Source organism: Bos mutus, chromosome 6 (genome assembly GCF_027580195.1).
Source record: "Bos mutus isolate GX-2022 chromosome 6, NWIPB_WYAK_1.1, whole genome shotgun sequence".
NCBI lineage: Eukaryota > Metazoa > Chordata > Mammalia > Artiodactyla > Bovidae > Bos > Bos mutus.
This window is the reverse complement of record NC_091622.1, coordinates 92,511,699-92,539,647: the sequence shown is the minus strand read 5'-3', so window position 1 is coordinate 92,539,647 and position 27,949 is coordinate 92,511,699. Positions and strand designations below refer to the sequence as shown.

The 27,949-nt window shown below is 39.2% G+C and overlaps 1 protein-coding gene across 2 annotated transcripts in view; it reads right to left on the bottom strand.

Annotated features, from left to right (window-relative positions):
• Window positions 1-27,949, bottom strand: part of FRAS1 (Fraser extracellular matrix complex subunit 1) — a 534,238-nt gene that overhangs the window by 434,302 nt on the left and 71,987 nt on the right. The window contains exon 3 of one of the 2 annotated variants that reach the window (XM_070372562.1): window positions 1,937-1,996. The exons of the other annotated variant lie outside the window; for it this stretch is intronic. The gene's annotated coding sequence lies outside the window, so the exon portion shown is untranslated. The remainder of the gene's footprint in view (window positions 1-1,936; window positions 1,997-27,949) is intronic. 2 annotated transcript variants of the gene reach the window in all.

Sequence of the window (27,949 nt, the reverse complement as noted above, 5' to 3'; positions counted from 1 at the left end):
AAATGGGCCTAAAAAGAAATTTAATGCCTTCTGATCCTTCTAATGCAACTGGATTTCTTAAAATGGGCAAATGTTGCTAGTTTTCCAAGCTGAGTGATGGGTACATTAGATTTCTTTATAACGTTCTTTTTCTGTTTAAGAACTTTGATAAAACCTCAAGATAAAAAATACTTTAGGCAAACAGAGCAGGGTTATCTTGAGCAAGTTACTTAACTCCACTAAGCCTGAATTTCCTCTTCTTTACAGAGACAATACAATTCCCTCTGAAGTGTACATCATTAGTTCTAAGAGAATGAGGAGATTTTAAGAAATTATGGATGACATTATTGTCCATGTATTTCCATGAAACACAACTCAAGATAGCAAGCCTGATAATAAGTGGACTCATCTCTCAATATAAAAGGCATGCCATATATTGGCTGCACACATATATATATCATCTCTTGGTCTCATGAAAGAGGGATAAGAAAATAAAATCCCATAAATTAAAAGTGGCTGTGGAACTTCCCTGGTGGCCCAGTGGACGTGAGTCCACCTGCCAATGTAGGGGTCACAGGTTCCTTCCCTGGTTTGGGAAGATCCTACATGCTACAACTATTGTTACGTACGCCACAACTATTGAGCCTGTGCTCTAAAGCCTGAGAGCCGTCACTGCTGAGGTCCACGCACCCTAGAACCCGTGCTCCACAATAAAAGAAGCCACTGCAATGAGAAGTCCAAGCACCACAACGAAGAATAGCCCCCACTCACCACAACTAGAAAAAAGCCCGTGCACTAACGAAAACCCAGCACAGTCAAAAATTAATTAATTAATGGCTCAGATGGTAAAGAATCTGCCTGCAATACAGGAGACCTGGGTTTGATCGCTGGATCGGGAAGATTCCCTGGAGAAGGAAATGGCAACCCACTCCAGTATTCTTGCCTGGAGAATTCCATGGACAGAGGAGCCTGGTGGGCAGTTCATGGGATCACAAAGAGTCAGACACAACTGAACAACTAACATTTTCTTTCAATTAATTTTTTTAAAAACTTAAAAATCTGGCTGTGAACAAGGCAAATCATAGTGAATAATCTGCAATCTAAATTTGTAAGGATAGAGGAATTTCTCCTGAGCAAGAAGACTGAAGAACTTGCAGAAATTTCTTGAGTAAAGATTTTAGTCTTATTGGACAAAAGAGATCTTGAAGTAACAGTGGTTCCATCAATTCTGGTTGAACATTGCTGGGTAAATGCAAGAATCAATGTTATAAAGAAAACTGCTTTACAAAATATGAAAAGGGAATGATTTTGAAATGTAAAGAAAATTCAAGAAATGATGAGCAAATCTGTTAAATTATTGCCTGTTCCGTTCTCAAGATGACTGAAGACAAAAGATACTTTGCAGAATACAGTGTGAACGAATCTCTTGCCTTGCTTTACTCCTTCTATTACGTTAGAAGCCAATACCACCTCCTGCTATCAGATGAGGAGGAGGACAACCTGATAAAATATATAGTCGTTAGCACTCATCAAGTGCTAACTGTTACAAAATTACTTCTGAGTTTTGTTGAGCAGTGAGAGGAAAGAGCCATCTATTTTCACAAAGTGCTTTGACAAACAATGCTGAATACATCAAATAAGAATTTAAGGAAATAGACAGAAGGCAATGTAATTTGGTTCACTAACAAGCTGAAATCTTGTTAGTTTCAGAGAGCATACGCAACTCAGTTCAATTCCACAAAAACTTATAGAACCCCACTATATCTTGGGCACCATTCTGGATCCCAGAAATTCAAAGAGGCACAAGCAGACATGGACCTTACCCTCGCAGAACTCTCAGTCCAGTGGATATGGACACTGGAGATTCCCAGAACACAAAACGTGGGTGGGGGAGGGGGCATAGTTGGAATTAGGGCTACAAGACTAGCAGAAGATTTTACATGTCATGGACAAATACCTCAGGTATATGATCAAACTTCAGGTTAGAAAAATCCCTGTAGCATCAGTGTGGAAGAACCTAGAAGACAGTAAGAATGAGAAGAGAACACCCGTGAAACAGGATGAGTTGTTTCAGCAACAATCTAGGGAAGCAATCATGAAGGTTCACACTTACGCCAGGTTACAGGGTAGGAAGGGAGGAGAGCTCTGTGCTATATTTAGGCAGTCAAGTGAGTAGGACTAGTAGGCTGGTGGAACACGACTGCAACTAATGAGACCAATTTCTCTGGGAAATGTCTCATCAATTTATAGCCATGTCATATATAATGCATTACCGCTGAAAAACAGATTTAGATCAAACCAAAGGAGCACTTTATTTATTCTCACTGCTTCCTCAGCACACAGTAAGACCTTGACAAATATCCATGGAAGGAATCAATGACTCCAAAACTGAATGAGTCACTATGCGTGAGAACTGGCAAATATTTTTAAAAAGGCTTATATATAAAGAACTAGTCTATCTGACAAAGGTATGCAGGTGAAAAACTTAACATGGATCCCCATGTGTCCAGTTACCTTAAGCTTCTCAGTCTCCTTTCTGCAATCTTTCCTGGGGGGAGGCTGGGTGGGATCCCTGGAGCAGTACCCCATCTCTTCAGGAGTCACACTCCAAACACACACCAGTTCACAAGGAAAGACACTGATTGAAGTTTATAAACAGATTTCAACCCTTCTCAATGGCAACATCTACATTCATTTCTCTAAAATATAGCAAAATGGTATGATAAATTGAAGAGTAACACAACAAGAGATAAAGAGAACAACACAAATAATGATTTAGCTTCTGGATGCTGCTTAGAATCAGTCCTTTTCAGAACAGCCCTTGATTCCTTCCATCCATAGACTAAGATATTATTTCAAAAGCAAGCAAAGATACTACCTTAAAAAATTTATATATCTTCCCAAGAAAGAGTAAGAATTCTTTATAAAGTTCTCATCAGCCGTTAGGCTTTGGCACATCTGCTGGTTCTAATAGAAAGATAAGAAACATGAAGGCTTTAGAAATCCCCGGCCCTGGGGAATGAAAGAAAGCATCTCTCTATCAGCTACTCTTCACCTCTCTTGATGCTCCTTATTGGAAGAGAATGGCAACTGAGTGCTTTTTCTTTTAAACCTGCTTTACACCTAGAGGGACGTGTATTTTTAAGAAAATGCCTGACTCTTCCCATGCAGGTAAGTAATAACACATTTTGAGAAACTGTGTGTTATTTATTTTTTGTACTCAGGACAAGCCCATGATCATCTTCCATGAGTCCTACCTTGAGTGCACAGAAAATGAAATTTCACCTACCAAAATTGCAGGTTTCACTACCCTGCAGCACACTGCCTTCCTCACGTTACTCCTTTTGCAGAATGTGCAGCACATGTTTTTCACCTGATTTTTTAAAAAATATTCATTTAATCTATTTATTTACATTTGGCTGTGCTGGGTCTTTGTTGCCACAAGCCGGCTTTTCTCTGCTTCCAGTGAGCAGGAGCTACTCTCTAATTGTGGTGCACGGGCTTCTCTTTGAAGTGGCTTCTCTGGTTGTCGAGCATGGGTTCTAGGGCACAGGGGCTAGTTGCAGTTCATGGGCTCAATAGTTTCGGCCCCCAGGCTCTAGAGCACAAGCTAAGCAGCTCTGGCGAGGGGGCCTAGCTGTCCCATGGCATATGGGATCTTCCCGGACCATAGATCTAACCCGTGTTTCCTGCATTAGCAGGGGGATTCTCAATCACTGGACCAGGAGGGAAGCCCCTGCCAGATCAAAAAAAAAAAAAAAAAAAAAACTAGTTACAAGAGAAAAAAAGTGAGAGTCCCCTGAGGGCAGGAATTTTGTCTCTTCTGTTCACTGCTGTATCCCAAAGACCTAGAACCTGGCCGACTCAATAAACATTCTTTAAAGAAATATGTATGTTATTTCAGTGTGGGGGAAATGGGAACTTTTAATCCATAATAAAACCTAAAGCTGGGATAAAAGTGTTTAAAAGAAGGTTCCATAAAAGTTGGCTCTTTGATCAACACATATTTTATTTTTGAAATCCCAAATATTTATATTATGATTCAGTGTTTGTGGGCATTGTGTTTCTTTGGGTTAGAAAAATCGATTAATCCTAAAACCAACTATTTTCATTTCAAAGCACTATACACTTCAGGTAGTTTGGAGAATGTAGTTGGTAAAGAATCCACCTGCCAATGCAAGAGATGCAAAAGACTTGGGGTTCAAACCCTGGGTCAGGAAGATCCCCTGGAGAAGGAAATGGCAACCTACTCCAGTATTCTTGCCTGGAAAATTCCATGGACAGAGGAGCCTGGAGGGCCTCAGTCCATGGGCAAGAGTTGGACACGACTGAGTGACTGAGCATGTACACACTTCCCCACAGACTCAGTGGCATCCTGGAAAGCCCTGAGCAATCAGAGTCAGTACTTACTACAAGCCTGCCCTTGGCCTCTGGTGTAGGACTATAAAACACAAAAGGAAATACAAACGCTGTAAGTAGTGGGTGTCCCCAAGATAAACAGTGTTTAAAAGGCTTCACCAAGAAATCTGATGGTCATATGCAAACATCCTTTCTGCATTCCCAGCATAAATCACTTCTCCAGAGAGCTCAGTTTCAGGGTCCTGAGTTAATAATTTGGCTGCAGTAAACACTGAAAGCAATCAATCTTACAGGCTTTGGAATTTGTGTAAAGACTTGTTGCCCTTATAAGCTAGTTTCTCCAGTCTGCATATTTCTAAATTTTTCTTTAGGAGCTAAAATTTAACTGATGGAACACATCCAATCTTCAACCGAGGCTGCCCTTTGATCCAGCAAAGACTCAGCAGGCTCTTTAACCACAAAAAGAAGATGTTTCCTCCTTGAAATTATTGGCAAAGTAGAAACTCTTCATGGTGTCCAAATACTATTTAAAGTTAAAGAAAGATTAAACTCAACATCTTGGATGAAATGAAATACTGTCTATTTTTCCTGTCTATGTCCTGGAAGATGCCAGCCTGTGGGAATTGATGGGGCTGTGAGGGCTTGGAGTTGGAAGAACCAAACAGATCCCCAATCTACCATACACAACCCTGCAGTTCCACTTTTATCTCTTTTGCCTGCTAAGTCGCTTCAGTCATGTGCGACTCTGTGATCCCTATGGACTGAGCCCGCCAGGCTCCTCTGTCCATGGAAATCTCCAAGCGAGAATACTGGAGTGCCCTCCTCCAGGGGCTATTTTCTGACCCAGGGATCAAACCCACATCTCTTATGTCTCCTGCATTGGCAGGCAGGTTCTTTACCACTAGTTCCACCTGGGAAGCCCTTCATCTCTTTTATATACTGGGAATTGTAAAAGACATTTCATTTGAAAAACAGGTTCCCTTTCTAAAAGAAATACGAAAACTGCTTATCTCATCCAAAGTTGAGCACTCTCGCTCGAAGGCAGGCTAAAACTGACATTTCCATTTCCTTTGGGAGTCTGCGGGCTCTTGAGATGGGCTTTACAAGCTCTAGGACTTTCCTCCTACCTGGGAAAAATGGCAAAGTTGCTGGATTCGGCTTGACTTGAAACGAGAGTGAGCTGCATTATTGACCTTGAAAATTCTGACAGCACAGGACCTTGATTTTCTGCTTCATTATGTCCAATCTGAAGATTTGTCACTGACGTACCCAACTTCCCACTCACTTTTCCACGCTCCACTGAGCCTAGGAGCCACGACCACAGCTCTGGCTTTGGCAAACACAAAAACACACACCGCACCTCAAACACTGAAGAGAGGTGCAGATGGTGATAGCTAACAGCCCCCAGGCTGCCACCAGCTTGCTGTCTCAAGGTTGGAAAATTAAGCCTCCTCCAGAGGACACAAGCCTTAGGTGTGAGATTGACTAAATGCTTGTCTTGAAGTATATTATTTCAGGAAGAGAGGAAAGAATATGAGAAAACCAATAAAAGATGGAACATCCCTAACATTCAGAACTACCCAGCCATTTAAAAGAAAGAATTCACTCTATGTAGTAATGCAAAAAGATATCTACACACACACACACACACACACACACATATAACTGGAGAAGGAAATGGCAACCCCTTCCAGTATTCTTGCCTGGGAAATCCCATGCACAGAGGAACCTGGCGGGCTACAGTCCATGAGGTCACAAAACGTCAGACACGACTGAGCACGTAGGCACCATGCATGCAAGCCTACACATATACACTACTCTCCCATTCAAGAAAAATGCATATCTATACATGCAGGGGTGTGTTCACATAGAAAATATCTAGGACATCCAAGATGGTGGCTCCTATAAAGAGTGAGACTGGAGGGAGTGTGCAGTGCATTGCACAAACATTTTGTTCTCTTTAAACCCTTAACTGTGAGTATATATTGACCCCATAATAATTTTGCAATGTTTACTATAAAGTCTAACACAGAAGACTAAGAAAAGCTAACTCCTCAGAAACAGAATTTAAGAAGGAGAAGGAAGCAGTAATGCAAACCTAAAACTAGATATTTAAAAGCCAATTGCTTCTTTCCTGCCAAGGATGCTCGGGCTTTTAGGACAGCTAACCAAAACACGACACTTGCTGTGGTCCTCTCACGCTGCAGGCGCCTCCTCAGCTCCACCATTTCCAGGACCGTGCTGTTCCCAGTCACTCCCTCCTCCAAGAATTTGGGGGGAGTCAAAATACAAAAAGCCAACAGAATTCCAAATCCGGAGCTTCACTCAACACAGAAAGGAACAGCAACACTGAGATGACTCTCCCCAAAGTGTGTGAATTACAATCTTTGAGAGTTTAAAAGAAGATTTCTCCAGCTCCTGTGCTGTGCTCAGTTGCTCAATCTGCCTGGCTCTTTGAGACCCCATGGACTGTAGCCCACCAGGATCCTCTGTCCATGGGATTCTCCAGGCAAGAATACCGGAGTGGGTTGCCATGTCCTCCTTCATGGGATCTTTCCAACCCAAGAATTGAACCCAGGTCTTCCGCATTGCAGGCGGATTCTTTACCATCTGAGCCACCAGGGAAGCCCAAGAATACTGGAGTTGGTAGCCTATGCTTTCTCCAGGGGATCTTCCCGACCCAGGAATCGAACTGAGGTCTCCTGCATTACAGGAGGATTCTTTACCAGCTGAGCTACCAGCAAAGCCCTCTCCACTCCCTATTTCAAACTAAAAAGGAATTAGTCACAGGAGAGCCAGGTCCCTTCTGCTGCCCATCAGGAATGCCTCATTTCCAGTTGATGAAACACAAATCAGATGGATTTTGCTGGTGCATGTGTTCCTCCAGACACACTGTGTATTCACGGTCAATATAATTTGCAACAATAAACACTATTAAGAAAACGATGGATCTCCTTAAAGATGAAATCAAAGAGGCCAAGTTCAGGTCAAGCTATTGAGCATTAATGACTATGGTCCCCAAATAAGCAGTGTTGATCACCAGAATTCTTCACATGGGGTGAACTTCATGCTTTTGATATATTTTGTTATAAATAATTAAGAATACAAATACATAATTAATATCTATATAGCCTATGAAAATCAGAGCATTAATCTAGAAACTCAAGAATGATTGCTATGGGACTTCCCTGGTGGTTTAGTGGTTGACTTCACCTTCCAAGGCAGAAGGTGCAGGTTAGATCCCTGGCTGGGGAGCAAAAATCCCAGACCTTGCAGCCAAAAACCAAAACATAAAGTGGAAGCAATATTGTAACAAATTCCATAAAGACTTTAAAAATGGTCCACATTTTAAAAACCTTTTAAAAAAAATAAAGAATGCTTACTAAGTCTCAATTTATTGATGATTTGATTTTTTTTGTTGTTTCTTTGTAATTCTTATATGATTTCAACAAACTTGTTTAGAAAACTTTTGGGTTTCCATCTTTTGTATTCTACGTTGAGATGGATGAGAAAGTATTTAAGCCATTCAATTATAATATTATATTGAGCTATTTTACTATATAATGTTGTTTTAGCTGAAATTTAAACAAAGACCTGGCTATTTTCCTAGACTTCACTAGTTAATAGCTGTGTGGTCTTAGACAAGTAACAGCCTTTTTAAAGCTTAATTTCTTCATCAATAAAATTAAAAATTTTAATCAGGTGATCACTAGACCACTTTTCAGCTCTAATGATTCTCCACTAGCAGCTTACTTGCCAATTGGAGGGAAAAAAAAACAAACAGTCATTCCTCTGCTCTTTCAAACTAGCAAACCAAAACCACAAATAACTCTTCATTTCTAGAAGCTGTTCACATGTCTTACAGAAGAGAAGGTCTTAAAATTCACAGTGAAGTAATGACAACTTCACCACATACCATGCCAGATAAATTAGTTCATTTTAATTTTAATTTCCAAGGTCATCTCTAGATTGGACTATCTCCACACAACATGTCAGGAAAAGTCTTACAATGAAGTAGATTCAAGTTAAATTTTCTGGAAAGCCCAACCCAGGAAAGCATCACAAAGATCAGGTAACCGAACAGCATAGCAGGCAAATTCTCCAACCAATGCTCAGCTTTCCTCAAACACAGTCTCACCATGTGATCGAGCCTCCAGTATCCCTAACCTCTTAATAATAAAACTGACACAAAACACGTACATACAGCCAAGACTGAGCAAACTATCCTGTCTAACACCATCCTTGGAGCAGCTCTATAAGACAGACACCATATCCAGATTTTAAACACAAGGGAACTGAAGTTGAGAGACAACATTTCATCAAACATTGCATACCTAGAAGAGGCAGAACTGGAAATGTGAGCTCACAACCTTTGACATTCTCTGCTCTCCTTACAAGCTTCTACCTGCCATTAACCTCCCTCAGAGTCAGGTCTCAGGTCGTCTACATGTGTTATCACCTTTTAAGCCAAATGTGCTAAGTGGTATTATTCTCTCCATTTTACAGATGGAAAAATTGAGGCTAAAAGAGGAGCCATGACTTCCCTCTAGAAATAATGGCAAACCTTGGAAGGAAAGCCAAGTCTTACTGATTCCAAGCCTGTGAGATTTACCATTGTGGAATAAGGCCTCCCTACCAGGAACTTGGTTTCCTGACTACTGATTCACTCTATGTGCAAAATTACTTTCTCAACTCGCAATTTTATTCTTTAAAATGGAGGTCAGATGTTTACAAGGTGTAAATTCTTTAAATTGACCCCCAAAAAATCACACCTTCTTCACTTTTTGGTCCAAAGGACCCTAAACAATGCCAAATAACAGTGGTCAATTAATTTGTGCTGAAATACTTGATTAACAATGAAAACAAGCCTGTACCACTTTAAGCCTTAAATCTTCTACTGAAAAAGTTATCCTGCTTTGGGAATTAAAAGAAAGAAACAATGAGTAAGTGAATGAATGAATGTTTTGTGGGACCCACATTCTAGTGGTGATAAAGAAGAAACTTGTTTGAAGAACAGAGTAAACCACAATGGAAATGGAAGTACTTCTCCATTCATTTCTAAAGAAATCTAATCCCCTGTTTGATCAAGCAGAACTAAATCATTAAATTAATTATGTTTAAAAGGTGAAAAGTGATCTTGGGGATTTGTTTGTAATAAATGTTTGCTGTATTGAGCCAAAGATCACCAGTGTCTTGTTTGGCAAATGTCATCCTTCTTATTCTCCAGACGAAGGTCCTCAAGCCATGACTTGGTCCTGGTTTTACTCCCTGTGGGCATTGATGGCACTAGGATCAGCAGCTCTCCTTCAGTGTAACCAAATCCATTCCTTTCTCCCTCCCCTTCCTTCCTTTACTTTCTTCTTGTTTCCTTTTTTGTCTCCTTAAATACTTTAGAAAGGTAACCTGCAGAAATAAACATCATTGTGTTAAGTCTTACAGTGAAATGCAGTGAATAGAACAGGCGTTTACCTCCACTTTTTCCTAAAGACCCACTAAAATGAAAGAAAAGAGATAAAGCCATACAAATCCTTGTCAAAGGGAAGAGGGAGCAATTACAGTGGATGATGGAGCTCACAATTTTTAGAGACAGGAAGCAGACAGACAAATAGTGACTGACATTTGAGGTTTCTCAGCGTTAAGTGCCTCTAAGGTGGTGGCCAACATTGCAGAGCCCTGGAAAGGCTGCAAACGAGAGCTACCAGCCACCTCTGACCTGCAAACTAGAGCTACCAGCCACCCCCACACAACCCTGATGGAAGAAAGATTTTACTTGTGAAGAGGCTGAACCAGAAATGCTTTGAACCAGGTACTACCAAGCATAGTTGAATGGAACATCTTATGAAAAGGGAAGAGATAAGTGAAAGGCTGAATATCAATGGGAAGCCCACCAGCCCCCGTCCCCAGAAATGATTCCAGGTTCCTTTGCAGAAAGATCCGAAATCAAATGACAGAGAGAAGAGAAACGGGAGGGTGGGGAAAAATAAGGGAGAGGTGGAGATGAGGAGGGAGAGGGAGAAGGGGATGGGGAGAAAGAGAAACAGAAGGAAAAGGAGGAGAATGGGAAGGAATTCCTTCAAAATATTCACTACAGGGGAATTTGAAGGAGTAGGAAGGTAGCAAATATGGTTAAATTGGATTAATCCCAACTTAACAACTGCTGAAGCTAGTGAACACTTAGGCTCACTCTCCTCATGACTTTTTGTATGTAATTTTCCATAATGAAAAAAGGTTTTCAACAATAATATAGGGAGCATGGGAAGGTGCTACAGAATACGAAGAAGAAGGAGGCATGGGATATGTGTGTATATAAGGGAGAACTACCTACTGATCTTCTATGGAAATCAACAGATGCTATCTGTACCTCAGATATGCAGATGACACCACCCTTATGGCAGAAAGTGAAGAGGAACTAAAAAGCCTCTTGATGAAAGTGAAAGAGGAGAGTGAAAAAGTTGGCTTAAAGCTCAACATTCAGAAAACAAAGATCATGGCATCCGGTCCCATCACTTCATGGGAAATAGATGGGGAAACAGTGGAAACAGTGTCAGACTTTATTTTGCGGGGCTCCAAAATCACTGCAGATGGTGATTGCAGCCATGAAATTAAAAGACGCTTAAATCTTGGAAGGAAAGTTATGACCAACCTAGATAGCATATTCAAAGCAGAGACATTACTTTGCCAACAAAGGTCCATCTAGTCAAGGCTATGGTTTTTCCAGTGGCCATGTATGGATGTGAGAGTTGGACTGTGAAGAAAGCTGAGCGCTGAAGAATTGATGCTTTTGAACTGTGGTGTTGGAGAAGACTCTTGAGAGTCCTTTGGACTGCAAGGAGATCCAACCAGTTCATTCTAAAGGAGATCAGTCCTGGGTGTTCACTGGAAGGACTGATGCTAAAGCTGAAACTCCAGTACTTTGGCCACCTCATGCGGAGAGTTGACTCATTGGAAAAGACTCTGATGCTAGGAGGGATTGGGGGCAGGAGAAGGCGATGACAGAGGATGAGATGGCTGGATGGCATCACCGACTCGATGGACATGAGTTTGAGTGAACTCGGGGAGTTGGTGATGGACAGGGAGGCCTGGTGTGCTGCAATTCATGGGGTCACAAAGAGTTAGACACGACTGAGCAACTGAACTGAACTGATACCTTAAAAATAAAATAAAATCAAGGAATAGCAGTGTAACTATGATATTTTGCAATGCGGAAAAATATGCCTGAAGAAACAACTAAAAGTATTAAAAGTGGCTGCTTCTGGAGGGTGACAGAACTTGTGAAGAGGGGAGCTATTTTTCACTGAAAATCTTGTTTCACAAATGAAAATGGAAACAAAACAACCCAAAACCTGTGGGACTCTGTAAAAGCAGTCCTAAGGGGAAAGTTCATAGCAATACAGGCATACCTCAAGAAACAAGAAAAAAGTCAAATAAATAACCTAACTCTACACCTAAAGCAACTAGAAAAGGAAGAAATGAAGAACCCCAGGGTTAGTAGAAGGAAAGAAATCTTAAAAATTAGGGCAGAAATAAATGCAAAAAAACAAAAGAGACCATAGCAAAAATCAACAAAGCCAAAAGCTGGTTCTTTGAAAGGATAAATAAAATTGACAAACCATTAGCCAGACTCATCAAGAAACAAAGGGAGAAAAATCAAATCAATAAAATTAGAAATGAAAATGGAGAGATCACAACAGACAACACAGAAATACAAAGAATCATAAGAGACTACTATCAGCAATTATATGCCAATAAAATGGACAACATGGAAGAAATGGACAAATTCTTAGAAAAGTACAACTTTCCAAAACTGAACCAGGAAGAAACAGAAAATCTTAACAGACCCATCACAAGCATGGAAATTGAAACTGTAATCAAAAATCATCCAGCAAACAAAAGCCCAGGTCCAGACGGCTTCACAGCTGAATTCTACCAAAAATTTAGAGAAGAGCTAACACCTATCCTACTCAAACTCTTCCAGAAAATTGCAGAGGAAGGTAAACTTCCAAACTCATTCTATGAGGCCACCATCACCCTAATACCAAAACCTGACAAAGATCCCACAAAAAAAGAAAACTACAGGCCAATATCACTGATGAACATAGATGCAAAAATTCTTAACAAAATTCTAGCAATCAGAATCCAACAACACATTAAAAAGATCATACACCATGACCAAGTGGGCTTTATCCCAGGGATGCAAGGATTCTTCAATATCTGCAAATCAATCAATGTAATACACCACATTAACAAATTGAAAAATAAAAACCATATGATTATCTCAACAGATGCAGAGAAAGCCTTTGACAGAATTCAACTTCCATTTATGATACAAACTCTCCAGAAAGCAGGAATAGAAGGAATATACCTCAACATAATAAAGGCTATATATGACAAACCCACAGCAAACATTATCCTCAATGGTGAAAAACTGAAAGCATTTCCTTTAAAGTCAGGAACAAGAAAAGGGTGCCCACTTTCACCATTACTATTCAACATAGTTTTGGAAGTTTTGGCCATAGCAATCAGAGCAGAAAAAGAAATAAAAGGAGTCCAAATTGGAAAAGAAGAAGTAAAACTCTCACTATTTGCAGATGACATGATCCTCTACATAGAAAACCCTAAAGACTCCACCAGAAAATTACTAGAACTAATCAATGTTCATAGTAAAGTTGTAGGATATAAAATCAACACACAGAAATCCCTTGCATTCCTATACACTAATAATGAGAAAACAGAAAGAGAAATTAAGGAAACAATTCCATTCACCATTACAATGAAAAGAATAAAATACTTAGGAATATATCTACCTAAAGAAACTAAAGACCTATATATAGAAAACTATAAAACACTGGTGAAAGAAATCAAAGAGGACACTAATAGATGGAGAAATATACCATGTTCATGGATTGGAAGAATCAATATAGTGAAAATGAGTATACTACCCAAAGCAATTTATAGATTCAATGCAATCCCTATCAAGCTACCAACGGTATTCTTCACAGAGCTAGAACAAATAATTTCACAATTTGTATGGAAATACAAAAAACCTCGAATAGCCAAAGCAATCTTGAGAAAGAAGAATGGAACTGGAGGAATCAACCTGCCTGACTTCAGGCTCTATTACAAAGCCACAGTCATCAAGACAGTATGGTACTGGCACAAAGACAGAAATATTGATCAATGGAACAAAATAGAAAGCCCAGAGATAAATCCATGCACGTATGGACACCTTATCTTTGACAAAGGAGGCAAGAATATACAATGGATTAAAGACAATCTCTTTAACAAGTGGTGCTGGGAAAACTGGTCAACCACTTGTAAAAGAATGGAACTAGACCACTTTCTAACACCATACACAAAAATAAACTCAAAATGGATTAAAGATCTCAACGTAAGACCAGAAACTATAAAACTCCTAGAGGAGAACATAGGCAAAACACTCTCTGACATACTTCACAGCAAGATCCTCTATGACCCACCTCCCAGAATATTGGAAATAAAAGCAAAAATAAACAAATGGGACCTAATTAAACTTAAAAGCTTCTGCACAACAAAGGAAACTATAAGCAAGGTGAAAAGACAGCCTTCAGAATGGGAGAAAATAATAGCAAATGAAGCAACTGAAAAACAACTAATCTCAAAAATATACAAGCAACTCCTACAGCTCAACTCCAGAAAAATAAATGACCCAATCAAAAAATGGGCCAAAGAACTAAATAGACATTTCTCCAAAGAAGACATACAGATGGCTAACAAACACATGAAAAGATGCTCAACATCACTCATTATCAGAGAAATGCAAATCAAAACCACTATGAGGTACCATTCACACCAGTCAGAATGGCTGCGATCCAAAAGTCTACAAGTAATACATGCTGGAGAGGATGTGGAGAAAAGGGAACCCTCTTACATTGTTGGTGGGAATGCAAACTAGTACAGCCACAATGGAGAACAGTGTGGAGATTCCTTAAAAAACTGGAAATTGAACTGCCTTATGATCCAGCAATCCCACTGCTGGGCATACACACTGAGGAAACCAGAATTGAAAGAGAGATGTGTACCCCAATGTTCATCGCAGCACTGTTTATAATAGCCAGGACATGGAAGCAACCTAGATGTCCATCAGCAGATGAATGGATAAGAAAGCTGTGGTACATATACACAATGGAGTATTACTCAGCCATTAAAAAGAACACATTTGAATCAGTTCTAATGAGGTGGATGAAACTGGAGCCGATTATACAGAGTGAAGTAAGCCAGAAACAAAAACACCAATACAGTATACTAACGCATATATATGGAATTTAGAAAGATGGTAACAATAACCCTGTATATGAGACAGCAAAAGATACACTGATGTATAGAACAGTCTTTTGGACTCTGCGGGAGAGGGAAAGGGTGAGATGATTTCAGAGAATGGCATTGAAATATGTATAATATCATATATGAAACAAGTCGCCAGTCCAGGTTCGATGCACGATACTGGATGCTTGGGGCTGGTGCACTGGGACGACCCAGAGGGATAGTATGGGGAGGGAGGAGGGAGGAGGGTTCAGGATGGGGAACACGTGTATGCCTGTGGCGGATTCATTTTGATATGTGGCAGAACCAATACAATATTGTAAAGTTTAAAAATAAAATAAAGTTAGAATTAACAAGAAAAAAAAATCTTGTTTCACTATTTGTATTTTAAGACTATGCACGTTATTACTTTGCTAAAAAAAAATGAACACAGGAATTAAAAATAGTTGTGCTACAGTGTTTGGAAAGGGGGTGCATTTTTAAAATATCTTTTAATGCAGTTCTTTTATAGTTTTATCAGTAACAAAAACATAAAAATCTTTGTAAACTTTAAAGTACTTTATAAATTGAAGTTGTTGAGCTCACTGGGGATGCTGACTTCCAAAAGAGACCTGCATGTATCCACAGTGTGATTTCTGGGCTTCTAAGTGGGTAGTCACTCAGTCGTGTCTGATGTTTTGCGACCTGATGGACTGCAGCAGGTCAGGCTCCCTTGCTCATGGAATTCTCCGGGCAAGAATACTGGAATGGGTTGCCGTGCCCTCCTCCAAAGGATCTTCCTGACCCAAGGATAGAACCCAATTCCCTTGCTTGGCAGGCGGATTCTTAGTACTGAGGCACTTTTAGAATAGGTTAAGATAATTAAGTGACGTTTATTTCAAAAGGTTATGCCTTATGTTGGAGACAGTATTGGAAATGGATATGCTTATACTCTGTTGATGTTGATGACATTATAACATAGCATACTCTTTCTGGAAGATAATCGGACAATAAATATAGGAAGCCTTAAAAATGATTATTTTTTCCTCTCAGCAATTTCACTCTCAAGTATTTATCCAAAGGAAATAATCAGTGATTTGCACAAAAATTTGGTTACAAGACTGTTTATTATAGACCTGTTTATAACAGCAAAAATGTTGCAAACAATCTAAATGTCCAAACACAGGCAACTCATATACTTGAGTAATTTAGGTCATGTGGTCATTAAAATAATTCAATAGAAAGATATTTAATTACATAGAAAAATAGTCATCACACAATATTAAGTAGAAAAAAAAAGATTACAGAATACACATTATCACATTTTTATAAATATATGTAACTCTATAAGCAAAGAAATGAGCTTCAAAGAATATACAACAAAAACAACTGCTATCTGGAATTTGAAATTTTTCCAGTAAATCTCCTTTTATGTGTATTTCATTCAGTGAACATATATCATTTTATAATGAAAAGAAAGGTAAGAAGTTTGTTTTTAAAGCTAATTAAGTAAAGAACATAGGGCTACCAAAGTACTAATGTTTTTAAATGTTATATACATACATTAATGTTTAAAAATAAGACAGGGGGAAAAAAGGTAATGATCAAGCAGCAATGTCAATTTTGGAATGTATTTGTTGGCCCAAATAGTAATTCTCCAAAGTCAAAGAATACAATCTCATCCGAGGTTTATCAATTTTTCTAATCTTTCCAAAACATTTTGATATTATTCATTCATTTTGAATGTTTGCTTCTATTTCATTAATACTGTTCCCATATTCATTCTTTTCTTCCTTCTACTTTCTTTAGGTTTCACCTATTGTTCTTTCCTAAAACTTTTTGAGATTTTCTTAGCCTTTTTTTAAAAGTTTTATTTACATATATTTAAAAATATTTTAATTTCTCTTTATTCAGTGCTTTAGCTGTACTTTATACAATTTTTACCATTCTGTTCAATATTAATTTATCTTGCGATTTCTTCTTTGACTTACTGTTTAGAAAAACACTGATATTTTCTAAAATATTTGAGAATTTTCTAAGTTGCTTTTGTTAGTAATTTCTAGCTTTTTTTCCTCAGTACCCAGAAGTGTACTTTTTGGATTTTAATTCCTTGGAAATTAAAACATGCTTTATAACTGGTACATGTTCATTTTTGGCAACTGTACAGTGTGCATTTAAAAGAAATGCATATTTTGCAGTTGTGTGTCCTATTCTACATATTGTATATCAGTTAAGTCAGGTTGATTAATTTGTTCAAATATTCTATACCCTCTGATTTTTTTTGTCCACTTATATATCAATTATCATCAAAGTTATATTAAAATCTTCCATTGTCACTGTGGGTTTGTCTGCGTTTCCTTGCCATACTTCCAATTTTTGCTTTATATATTTTGAAGTCATATTATTAGGTATATACACATTTAAAAGTGGTATAGATTCTCGGTGGATTAACCTGTTTATCATTATGAAATGCTGCTCCAAGAAATTCTTCTTGCTTTTAGATAGCATAGCTATACTGGCTATCTTTCATTTAGTGTTTGTATGATTTTTCATTTTCTAAACCTTTACTTTCAATGTTTTGGAATTTTTATATTTAAGATGTGTTCCTTGTAAGCACCGTATACCCACGTTCTGTTTGCTTACTTTTCCAGGCTGATAATCTTTATCATTTGATGGAAGGTTTTGATATTTTATTTTCAATGGAATTAAATACATATTTATGTTTAAATTTTCCCACTTGCTATTTGCTTTACATTTGTTCCTCTTTCTCTTCTGCCTTATTTTGGGTTTATCAAGAATTTTTATTATTCTATTCCCTTCCCCTTAACTTTCTTGTTAGTTATTCATTCCTTAACTATGCTTTCAGTTGATAACCTAGAAATTACAACATGCATCCCTGACCTAGCAAAATCTAACTTAAATTAGTGTGTTTACTACTTCCTAGGTCACACAAAGATTTTAGAATGTTTTTTCTTTATTTAATCCTCTCCCAAACTATGTACTATTTTGGCTGTGCATTTTAATTATATATATATTTCCTTTTTGCATAGTCAATAATCATTTAGATTAACTCACATATTTACCATTTACCATTTTTTCCTTTTGTTCTTCATTCCTTCCTGTATCCCTGAGCTTCCCTGTGATATAATTTTTCTATTGCTTGAAGAATATTCTTTAGTATTTTGGTTAGTGTAGATCTATATACAATAAATTCTCTCAGTTTTGTCTGAAGATATCTTTTTTCACCTTTAAGTTTGAAGGATTCTTTTTGCTAGGTATAGAATACTACATTGGCAGTTGTTTTTCTTCACATTTTGAAAACATCTTTTCATTGTTTTCTGGCTTTCATTGTTTCCTCTGAAAAATCTTCTTAGTACCTTGTTTCTCCTTTCAAGGTAATGTTATCTTTATTCTCTGGCTAATTTCATGATTTTCTCTTTGTGTTGGTTCTCAGTACTTATACTAAGATTTCTCTTTGTCCTTTATCTTGTATAGAGTCCAAAGGCCATCCTTCATCTCTCTCAGTCTTCAAATGTTTTCCTGTTCCATCTCTCCTCTCCTTCTGGGACATCAATTACACAAATGCTGTACCTTTCACCAGATCTCATTTATCTCTTACACTGCTTACTCTATTTTCCTTTCTTCTTGCTCATTGTGTTTCAGACTAAATATTTCCTTCTGCTCTTTCAGTTCACTACTTCATTCTTCAACCATGTCATATGTGTTAAAGCCATTAAATGTTCTTAATCAGTTGTTTTATTCAGTTAATTATATAACTTTATTTGGTCCTTTTCCTTAGTTTCCAGTTGCCTACTACAATTTACTGGGCTTCCCTGGTGGCCCAGAGGTTAAAGCATCTGCCTGCAATGTGGGAGACCTGGGTTCAATCCCTGGGTCAGGAAGATGCCCTGGAGAACGAAATGGCAACCCACTCCAGTATTCTTGCCTGGAGAATCCCATGGACGGAGGAGCCTGGTGGGCTACAGTCCACGGGGTCGCAAAGAGTTGGACATGACTGAGCAACTTCACTTCTTCAGTACAATTCTCAGTCCTATCTTTTAATTCCTTGAACAGATTAATCATTGTTGTAAAGACTATGATAGTCCCATTACCTGAAACCCTGGTGGGCCTTTTCCTATCTTTTTTTCCTTTTTAATTTTCAGTTACAGCCTGTCTTATATACCTGGATATTGCTGCTTGAGCAAAGAACAATTTTTATGTATTTTTTTTAACTAGTAGAGTTCGTTAGAAACTCTAGATGATGCTATCTTCCTCCAGAGAGGAATAATTTCGCTTTTGGCAGGCAGCTAGCTAATGCTACCAATAATTTTTAAACCATTCTAATCCAACCAGACTGACCTGATTCATAGCTCAGCTTCAGGCTTTGTGGGACTGGTCTATTTCCTGCTTATTCTTGCTTCTAGGGTGCAATCGTTCAAGCTCTCAAATGAAAGTCTGGGGTATTTACCAGCCATGCTCCCACTCTCAACTGCCACTTTTGTACATTTCCTCACCTGTATCTTGTTCCTGTAAGTTACTATCCTAATAGCTCTCCTAACACCTTTAATCAAAATGTTTTTCATATTTTGCACATATTTTCCAGTTGTTTTTAGCAGGAGAATAGTTTAAAATAACACTGTCCACCACTGCCAAGAGAACTCACTAACCTAACAGGTTCTTAAAATTAAATCCCAAATAAATATTTTTATCTTTCATAACCAACTCTGATGCTGGGAGGAATTGGGGGCAGGAGGAAAAGGGGACGACAGAGGATGAGATGGCTGGATGGCATCACCAACTCGATGGACATGAGTTTGAGTGAACTCCGGGAGTTGGTGATGGACAGGGAGGTCTGGAGTGCTGCAATTCATGGGGTCACAAAGAGTCGGACACAACTGAGCAACTGAACTGAACTGAACTGAACCAACTTCAAATCAGTGCTGGCATAATAAGTTAAATACAGGTGAAAAGGATGGTTTGAGTGCTCTAGTGATGTCAAATATCAGCTTCCATGAAAACAGAATTTCCTCTTTTAAAAAATCAAAAAGAATCTTTCAGTCAACATCCAATGTTTTATCTGTGGCTCTAACTTGTGACCTTTCTAAAAGCCATTTCCACTCTCAAAAGAACATAGAAAACACAAATATCTTTTTTTTTCTTGCAAGTAGTTTACATCATTACAAAATTTGAGACCTGTAGATGAATTTAAAGGTCTTCTACCTCAACACTATCATTTTACAAACTAGGAAACTTAGACTCAGAGAGGTGAAGTAATCGGCTCAAGGGGAGGACAGAGGATGAGATGGCTGGATGGCATCACCGACTCGATGGATGTGAGTCTGGGTGAACTCCGGGACTTGGTGATGGACAGGGAGGCCTGGCGTGCTGCAATTCATGGGGTCGCAAAGAGTCAGACATGACTGAGCGACTGAACTGAACTGAACTATACCAGTTCTTAAAAGAGCTAGGAAACTAATCTAGTTTGACAGTATTTCAATATACATAATTACATTGTCAATAACTACATTGACAGTATCTCAAATGAAAAAAACACAGCTTCAAAAAAAGTTTATTAAAGAGATAAGTAAAATGGAACATAATGAAACCCAATCATAACCAATTACAATATCTGGACCTAACATGAATCCTTATAAACAAACCAAGAACAAAATAGAGACAGAAATGCAAACATGACTGAATATCTGAGTTATAAAGGAACAACTAATTATGTTAGATATGAAAATGTTATTTGACTCTATTTTTAAAAGAGTCACTATCATTTACACACACATCTTAAATATTTATTGATGAAATGATAAAGCAAATGGAACTACTTTAAAATAATACAAGATGGGAAGAAGCATGTGACTAAAGTGATTAAATACCCTGGCCATGAGTTTCTGGGTGATGATAATACATAGATATTCATTACATTAATCATCTATAATTGGTTGGAATTTTCCATAATAAACAGTAAAAATAGAATTAGAAAGTGAAAGTTGTTTTTTTAATCAAAAAAGAGTTACCAGTTAAATAAAGAGGGCTAAAAGTCAAATCCAATACAGTTTAATAAATATCTCTAGATAAGAAATTTCAGCCAACAGAATAAATGCTTTAAGTAGTAACTTGTGCAACTTATAAATTAAGCAAGAGGCAAAATAATACATTATTTAGCATAATTCAACCTCCTTTTTAACATTTGATCACATAAGTATTAATAATATTGTTCCTAGAAATTTTTTTTAAATTTCAGCTTCATTGAGGAATACTTGACAAAACTATAAGATATTGGAAGTGAAGATCATGGTGATTTTATATATATTCACATTCTAATAGTAAAGAATCGCCTGTCAGTGCAGGAGACACAAGAGACATGGGTTCAATCCCTGGGTTGGGAAGATCCCCTGGAGTAGGAAATAGCAACCCACTCCAGTATTCTTGCCTAGAAAACCCCACGGACAGAGGAAAGGGGTGGGCTACTGTCCACGGGGCTGCAAAGAGTCAGATACAACTGAGCGCACACACACAATATATATTGTGAAAGGATTTCTTCCACCTAGTTAATTAACACATCCATAACCTCACATGTTTATCTTTTTTTTTTTTTTTTTTGGTGAGAACATTTCAGTTCCTAGTATATTTCATTTTATAATACAGGGTTATCAACTATAATCTTTCTTTAAATCTAGAAGAAATTATTTATGCTAACTCAGCACTCATTGTTTGACACATTATTAATATTCTACAACCCAGACTCTTCCCTACTAACAAACCATCACCAGTGTAGAATGCTGGCCACATTGATGATATTTCAGAATCCACATAAGACTTACTAGAGAGAAAAGGATAAATTGGGGGAACTAGGAATTAGAGGAGAAGGCAATGGCACCCCAGTCCGGTACCCTCGCCTGGAAAATCCCAGGGGAGGAGGAGCCTGGTGGGCTGCAATCCGTGGGGTTGCGAAGAGTCAGACATGACTGAGTGACTTCACTTTCACTTTTCACTTTCATGCATTGGAGAAGGCAATGGCAACCCACTCCAGTGCTCTTACCTGGAGAATCCCAGGGACAGGGGAGCCTGGTGGGCTGCCATCTATGGGGTCGCACAAAGTCAGACACGACTGAAGTGACTTAGCAGCAGCAGGAATTAGAAGGTAAAAATGAGTACCAGGATTAAAACCAATTAACACTGTCCTAGATCGCCTGTAAACTGCTCTTTCATACCTGAATATATCTTAAAAGTCATAACTTGGGGATAGGGAGCAGAGATCAAATATAAAATAGGAGAACTTTTTCAGAAAATGATTTTATCATACATCCCATCAAATATTCCCTGCTTAATCATTCATCTGCTAGGTGTTCACTGGTGGTTATGCCCCACATTCTTTCTTTATTCCACCATATTCTTGCTGACATTCCTGCTCTTCAGCCCATAAGTCCAATACCTGCCTGCCTCCCCATCTGTCTGAGGCTGGCACCATGCTAACCCCTGTCCAGTGACTGTCTGCAGAAGGCAGCCCACTATCTTACCAGTCAGTGAGGAGGGATGACTTATTTCTGAAGAATACCGCACCACTTTCCCAAACTAGGAGAGTCTGTGAACTAGGGAGCTAGATCACTCTCGTTTAAATAAACAGAGGGCTCCTCTGTTCATGGGATTGTCCAGGCAAGAATACTGGAGTGGGTTGCTACTTCCTCCTCCAAGGGATCTTCCCAACACAGGGCTTGAACCCTCGTCTCCCGGATCTCCTGCATTACAGGTGGATTCTTTACTACTGAACCACTGAGGAAGCCCAATTTAAATACACAGATGTACAGATCTGCACAAGCACGTGCAAGCACTTACACGCACACAGTCGCTGCTTATAAATCCCAGGGACCGGAAACTACAGAGATCCTCAGTGTTTGGTATTTACTTATTTAAGGTGAAGGAATATCAAACTTACTCTTTATTTATTAACTACAGTTCAATAGTAACTTAAATAATTTCAGCTGACATTTATCAAATGTCATTTATCAAATGCTTGCCTGATATAAGGGAGCCATTGCGCTAAGTTCATGGTCCCACCTTATCTCATGCACATTCATTTCCTCATGCACACATTTATCTCATTCAATTCTCATAACAACCTTAGGAGATAGGTACTAAAGCTATCCCCCCATTTTCTAGCAAGAGAAACTGAGGTCCAGAGAGATCACCTGTCCAGGGATACACAGTGGTAACAGAATTACTATGTAATAGTTGGGATTTTTATCAAGGCTGAAAACCCAATCTCATTATAAAAACAAGCAGTAAGAGCAAGAGTTAAAAAAAATTGCATACCCTTGCAGACATATTCCTCTACGCACATCCCAGATGAGTGTCCGGGCTTACCTGTAATACTGCTGATCCCTAGCTTACGTTTCCCCAACCTCTTGACCACATCCTCACTAGAAACTGGCATGGAGCCCTCCCGAAACAATACAGCTCAGCTCCTGCTCTCTATGGCCATCCTTACTTTTCTTAGCTAAGCTCCATAGTTGTATAAAATTAAAATATAGACCATGATGGTGCTTATTAAATGCAATGAACAATATCTTTACTTGAAATGACAGCAGCTGAGGGCTAAGTGGCACCAATACAAGTGGAAGTGAAGCTCTTTGCAGGCCAGGAATGGAAGGCAGAACTGCCTATCAGCCTAAGACCACATGCAGAAGGAAGACAAGTGCCCAGTGGCAGAGTCCAAGGTTGGAAGCTCTTGCCTTAGATTAAACTAGTGTACACTGCATGCACACAGACGCTGATAACAACTAGAATCTACTGGCCAATTACTACTACAAAAATACCATTTATCCAGCCTTATCTATATAACATAACCCCAAGCATTTTATATAATTATCTCTATGTATTGTGTTATTTACCATATTTCACAGATAAGAATCCAGATGCAAAGAGAGCTTTAGTAATGTGCCCAAGGTGACATGGAGACAGGATTAGAACCCAGTTCGGCTTAACTCCAAAGCAAATGTTATTAACTACCACTCACACCGCTGCACATGCCCCCAATCCAGGTGTGAAGCTCAGCTCTCCTTCAGAGATGGAATGCAGACATCCACCAATGCCAAAACAACACACACCGACGGGGCACCCTCCATGGAGCTCAATATAGTTTCCCCCCACAATGCATCAGGTTTCCCTTGTCAATTATCTCCAAGAGAGGATATGGTTATCAAAATCAAACATTCTGTCTTCTATGCATTTAAGCTTGAGAGGAGAAAACATATACACATATATATTTATATGCATACAGATACATAATTAAATAAGTTATTTTACTTAGCATGTGGGCTTCCTGGTGGCACAGAGGGTAAAGAATCTGCCTGCAATGCAGAAGACCCAGGTTCGATCCCTGGGTTGGGAATATCCCCTGGAGAAGAGAATGGCAACCCACTCCAGTATTCTTGCCTAAAGAATCCCATGGACAAAGGCTACAGTCCATAGAGTCACAAAGATTCTGACATGACTGAGCAAAGTCTTCACTTAGCATTTAACAAGTAAGAATTATTGGTTCTAATTCCCTGGAACCAATAGAGCCTACAGAGAGCCTTTAAGCATTTTACTGTGGCCACGTAAAGGGGAGGCATTAGACTCTATCACACACTTCACATCTTTTCTGTATCTGAGAATAGAAAATGAGCCAAAGGACTATAAAAGCCCTTTAAGTATAGTCCAGCCCTATTTTGATTCAGAAAAAACCTTTGCTGGGTAGGTGACATGAGAGGCTTCTTAGGGCAGGAGTTTGAGATGTGACATTAAGTCTAGCTTCTTTGGGGAGTTGTTTTTTGGGGGGTTTTTTTGGCTGGGAATTTTTCTTCCAGATGGCTCAGTGCCAATGGCCTCCAACCTGTGTATGCTGGTGCCCACCCCTAGGAGGGCCTTTGGGTGGGCTCTTAATTCCTCATGAGGTCCCATTCACCCCTAACACCTTAGCACTTAGCATAGTGCTGCCACACAGCAAGTATATAAAAAAAAAAAAAAAGTTCTTGAACAAAGAAATAAAATATGTGGGAGGCAACTATAGACTGAATGTCTGTGTGCCCCTAAAAAATTCATGTTGAAACATAATCCCCAGTGCGACAGTATTTAGAAATGGGGTCTTGGGAGGTGATTAAGTCATGAAGACAGAATTAGTGGGACTTTCCTGGTGGTCCAGTGGCTAAGACTCCATGCTCCCAAGGTAGGGAGGCCCAGGTTCAATCCCTGGTCATGGAACTAGATGCCATATGTTGCAACTAAGACCTGGCACAGCGAAATTTAAAAGAAAAAAAACAGAATTAATGTCCTCATGAAAGAGGCTCAATGGACAGCCCTGTCCCCTTCCTCCATGTGAGGACATAAGATGCTTGTCTTTGAACTAGGAACTAGGAGTCTCACCAGACACCGAATCTCTTGGTGCCTTGATCTGGGACTTCCAACCTCTAGAACTAAATTTCTGTTGTTTATAATAGGTATTTATTCTGTTATACCTGAGGTATTCTGTAAGAGGAGCCTGAATAGAGTGACTGAAGCCCATACATGAAAGAGCTAATTCATGACACCACCTCCCTGGCCCTTCCCTTCCGAGTATCAGCTCCAGGAAGCCCTGCAAGAACTCTTACCATGGCACAGAGAGGGGCAGGGCACCCCTGGTGCAGGAGGTCTTCTGTCCCCATAAACTACTACTCCAGCCTAAGTGTTTACTCCACAGGCATTAGCTGCATGGCCTTCCACAGGTCACATAGTGTCTCTGAGCCTCTTCCTCATCCAAGAGCTGGCAAGATTAAGCTGGGTGCCATCTAGAGTTCTTCCCAACTCTAAATGCTAAAATCCTACTGTCCATAGGAAGAGTCGCAGTGCAACACCTACCACCCTGGGTTCCTCTGGTTCTTAGTTAAAAGAACATAAGTTTTTGATCCTCATTACTCACCAATTCCATATTTGCAAATTCACCTACTGGCTACAATTTATTTGTAACCCCCAAATCAATACTTACTGTGCTCTCATGGTCGTTCAAGCATATGAAGAGAGCAACGAGAAATTTAGGTCACCTGCCATTACATTCTCAGCTGAAGTCAAATAAGAGGACTCTCTGCCTTCTTGTTTCTGATCCCAAACTATAAACCAGGGTCCTTTTCTGCAGTCTATTTAGTGCCACATTCTTCACATTTCTGTACTTTTCATCAGTGATTCTGCAGTTTAAAATGCCCTCCGAGTGGAGTGCTGAGGTACTGGTGTTCCTAAGCTCAAGAATGTTGTGATGGTTCTCAGGAAGGAAATACATGTGTTAGATACTCTTTATTAAGGCATGAGTTACACTGCTGTTGGTCATAAGTTTAGTGTTAATGGATCAACGGCGTATGTTAAACAATAAAAACACACATAAAACAAGTTTCTGTGTTGATCAGCTGATGAAAAAGTGATCAGAGGCTCACAGAAGCCCTACTCTGTATTTCTCCTTGAAGCAAAGGTTCATTGTTTGCTAATCTACTGTTCATGGCAACTTTATAGAATATAACTATTGCAAATAATGAGAACTGACTATGTATCCTCAGACTGGCTTCCATATACAGTTGAGTAGAAATGGAAATAGCGTCCCCTAGAGTTACTCAGTGCACAGCATGCCCAACCATATGGAGCAGCACCGCCCTTGAGATATGATCTAGTTGGAATGGATATTACCGAAAAACAAAATAGAAACTCCTATCCTTAACATACCCCAAATTTTAAAAACTTTTAGAATTAGCCAGCGCTCAGGATGAAATGACTGTCTATGGGGTGTCTATGAAATGACTGTCCTTGACATGGTCTACCCATCTGGAAGCCTGACTGTCTCCTGGAATGCCTTTCCTCCATTCCTCTTATGCTTACATCGGCATTCTGAATCTTACGAGAAACTGCCCACGTGTTTCTAAGTTTCTTGCTCAGATCAGTTTGTAACTGTCATTAATAATTGCAGATGGTGCCCCTGTGAGAAAGTTTGCCACAAATCCACTGCAGAAACACAGGGCAGTAACAGTAAATAATTCATGCATGCACTTGCAATACTAAGAAAATATACTGGGAGAGTTATTGAAAGAAGAGAGAACACAAAAGCAGGGAAAATGAAAAGAGAAAAATCAGGAAGAAAGAGAATGAAAGAGAAAGACTGAGTATAAAATAGTAAGAGTTTTAGAAATAAATGGCACTTGAGAAAGGCATCAGCAACATAGATCAAAATTTTTTTCTATTTGTGAGTGTGGGCGGGGGCTTTTGGCTTTTACAATATGCTTTGTTACTGGAGGGCTAAAATATATAGTCAGCCTAATCACACTGCTCATGGTGTAACAATTTCATACAAATAAACCCTGCCAGCATGCAATTGTCCTTTGAGGATGTCAAAATTTGAATAAAAAAGATCATGCTCCTTAAACTCTGAACTCAGACATGAGGGCTCAAATCCCATTCATACCATGAAGCTACAAAGGCTCAGTGGGTAAAGAACCTGCCTGCAATGCAGGAGACAGGAGATGCGGGTTTGATCCCTGGGTTGGGAAAATCCCCTGGAGAAGGAAATAGCAACCCATTCCAGAATTCTTGCCTGGAAAATCCCATGGTCAGAGGAGCTTGGTGGGCTACAGTCCAAAGGATCACAAAGAGTCAGACACGACTGAGTGACTAAGCACTGTGTGCATACCACTAAGCTAAAGGCTGTCAGTAAGTGGTTTAACTTTTAAACTTTAGATTCCTCTACCACATAAATGAAATAGTACATATAAAAGCACTTACTACCATATGTAGGATACAGAAAATGTCATTTATTAATTTGATACAGTAATTGATAACTCACATACTGATCTAGGTCACATGGGGTTTTAAACCAGTAAGTAAAACCACAGCATTGAACACGTCTCCCAGAAACCCCTCTGGGGTTATCGATCATGAAAGGAGTGATCCTGGCAGGAAAAAGAAGAGAGAACAGCAATTTTCTTGTGAGCGTCTCAGGCTTTCCACTTTTCTTCTCTCATTGCTAAGTAATGGATCAATGACTTCCCAGAGACCAAATCTAATCCTACAAGTGAAAATAATGTGGTTACAGGCACAGCTCTTGGAAGCCACAGTGCTAACGCACTGACGTGAAAAGGAGGGACAAGCGACAGGAAAATAGACTTGAGAAAATGGGTAGCAGATGAAGGAAAAAACCTCGAGGGCCAAAGTCGCCACCATGAACAACTCGGGAAGGAAAAATTAAGAATTCAGAGGCCCAAAGAAAGGGCTACTACTCGTAACATGTCCAGCATCTCAGAATATGTATCACAAGACCTGCCTCCCCTAATGG